Source organism: Mus caroli, chromosome X (genome assembly GCF_900094665.2).
Source record: "Mus caroli chromosome X, CAROLI_EIJ_v1.1, whole genome shotgun sequence".
NCBI classification, from domain to species: domain Eukaryota; kingdom Metazoa; phylum Chordata; class Mammalia; order Rodentia; family Muridae; genus Mus; species Mus caroli.
Window position 1 is genome coordinate 89,317,461 of NC_034589.1, and position 3,079 is coordinate 89,320,539.

The 3,079-nt window shown below is 41.8% G+C and overlaps 1 pseudogene; it reads right to left on the bottom strand.

Annotated features, from left to right (window-relative positions):
* Positions 1 to 1,409: 1,409 nt before the first annotated feature.
* Positions 1,410 to 3,079, bottom strand: part of LOC110287390 — a 2,799-nt pseudogene continuing 1,129 nt past the window's right edge.

Consider the following 3,079-nt stretch of genomic DNA (forward strand, 5'->3'; position numbering starts at 1 on the left):
ATATTTTGTAGATCTCTAAGCTTCTTGAAGACCAGCTATATAACCATAGTATATCTGAATAGGCAAACATTACCTGTTCCTTGCTATTTGCTATCTGTTAAATGTAGAAAACATATTTCTGTAATCAAATAAACTAGTACCTAACATGACCATAAGTTTTATTGACTATTAACTTGTATTTAATTATCCTAAACAGTTTAATTTTTTTCCTGCCAGACAGTCTTTTATTACATTATAAAAGCAACACTAGGCACTAGATCTTGCAAAATGTGCTCTGACCAACTTTCTGAAATTGAAAATGCATAACCACATCTGTAAGACTTTTAATGATCAAAAAAGTTAAATACAAACTTTCATATGCAAAATAGATGACTGTAAACCTGGCAACTTCAGAGCCAAGTACTAAATCTCTCTCCAAAGGCTCAGTGGGGCTGGAGTAGGGCATGCTGATGAGCCAAGAACTTAATTTCATATATATATATATATATATATGAAATCATATATATATATATATGATCTGAGGAAAAATAGGCTTACACTGAGGAGCATCTTCAGAAGCAGACAGCTCAGGCCAGCCCTTCCATGGTGAGGCTCACACACTCACTCAGTAGACCTACCTAACATGGATTCTCACAGTTACTTTGAATCCAGTTTCACTAGGAAGCCAAGCTACTTCGGTTCTAGAAAAGAAAGTCTCAGAGCACGCCACGTTCTGAGGATGCACAGATCAAGTTCCTTGGCCACATTTACACCAACTGTGCCCGTGTCATAGCATCAGACTCTCTAAAAGGCAGCCAAACCCTACAACAGAGCATCGTCATTTCTTCTGGCATTTTCAAGCCTTAAAAGAGAGAACCTTAACTGTATGTTGGCAGCTCCCACTCCAGCATTAGAAAAACTAGCGAACACCTCCTTCCTCCCCCTGCCGCTATCTCTCTGCAGCAGGAAGTAGCAGTTTGATTAACATTCTTTTCAGAAATAAATAGTCCAAACAAATTATTTATAGCTAATTATAAAAGAGCAGTGGGAAAAGGGCACTGGCCAGTGTTTGCAAATGAGTGAGTGAATTCGCTGTGAACACACAGACAGAACAATTCATATAACAAACCCTGCATTTCCCACATTCATATGGAAATAACACTTTCAAACAAAACACATGAATTAGCATTTGTTCTTGTATGGGGTGAACAGTCCAGGGCTCTGAGCAGGCACAGCCTTACAAACAGGGTTGCCAGCAGCCCCTCCACAACTCTAGTCAGGGCCACTGTGGAGGCCTTCATGCCCTCTTGAGGGCTCAGTACCTGTGAGAGAAGAGAAATGATCGGGGACTTTTTAACCCACAATGCATGAGGTATATGGAAACATCCATGAAAGAACCACCAGCAGCTAGAAGACCAGGCGGAGCATTGTCACAGCAACTGCTGGTGAACGATTTCCCACACTGTCTCCTTCCGGAAGAGGGGCATCTGGTGCTGAGCGAATGTGATAGGTTTGTCCCTAGAAATATAATCTGCATATTTACAAGTAAACATTCCACAATCACTCCCATTCAACTGATGAGGAGTCTCATGTGGCTTCATGCTGTAGTCCACTCTAAGAGGTTGAGATCTGTATTTCTTTTGGTAAGAATCTCATAGATCCCATGGCCTTTTTGTCCCATAGCATCTAGATATTTAAGACACGTTTTTCTTAGGTCCATCACTACTAGGCACCAATGTACCTTCCGATGAATAGGTACCAGAATAAGTTCTTGTTCAAAGAGATTCACCATTTTGGTCCATCTTGTTACTGCTTGGTAAACTCCAGACTTTAGCTTAGGATAGAAGAATTTACTGAATGCATGAAGTTCTGGATGGCTTTGCTTTTTACTCCTTTCCACTAAAAGATTCATATAAAAATGAATGACCTCATCATCGAGCCAGTGATAGTTCTTTAAGGTCTGGATATCTCCTCAGGTGATTCACAACTTGAAAGCGCTGCTCAAAATCTCATCTGGTGGGCGTGGCCCAGGGCGTTACTGATTTCCTTTTCCATGTCCTCTGTAAGTTCAAAGAGATCTTCCGTTCTTCTGTCCTTCTCTCTGCTTGGGAAGTTCTTTTCCTTTATCTCAAGCACTGATATTTTCCTTCTGAGTAAGCCATTGCTTCCACTTCCCAGGCAAAGTCGGGCAGACACTTCTGACAGATCAGGCTCCATTTGGTGTCCTTTTGTGCATTCCTTTTCAAATCGGAGTCCCACCACCTTCTCTGTATTAGCTTTTCACTTCTCATTGAACAGAGAGGTCCTCTTGTTTCAACAACTCTATACTGTTTTGGAACAAAATGGGTTGTTCTGACACCATGGTTCTGCACCTCCACCCAGCCTTTGGTCTTTAAAGTGTCCATCTGAATTCTCTGAGAACTCTGGTGTGAAACTGCAGGAGGGTACGTGCTTCCATGAGAACCTTCTTTAAGATGCTCCAATAACTTTCGATACTTTTCTCTTTCATCCTTTTGGACACCCTCCTCCACGGTGCAGTGGGGACGCCTCACATCCTTGCCACCCTCTTCAGAAATCATCTCTGTTGCACCTTGCTCCTGAGGGTTCCATGTTAAGGAACTCTCTGGATTGCTTTTGCTATGGCGAAGACCACTTGGCCTTCTATTATAGCCTTCCGATTTCAGCGTAAAACCAAAGGAGGGCAGGACTCTCTGTGGCTGATCTCGGGTCACTGTCTTTCTGATCTTTGGATAGTCACTTATTCCGTTAGGAGATTTATTACCCAGTTTCAGTATGCTACTGCACGACCCAGAACTCATCAGTTCACAAGATGAAGAGTTCAAAAATACCTCTGCAGAAGGGGCCACATTTGGTGTCCCATTACAAGCAGAAGACACCATGGGTTTTGTGGTCAGCTGGAACGGGAATCCAAATAAACTCGCAGTATTGTAGAGACTGTTCTTCACTTGGTGAATGAAGCAATCTAATCTTGGTCTTTTAGCTTCAATTTCATCATTTTCCACTGCAGTAGAAAACAGACTGCTGCTGGAGCGCTGCCTCTGTTTTTTTTTTTTTCATTTTTTTATTAGATATTTTCTTT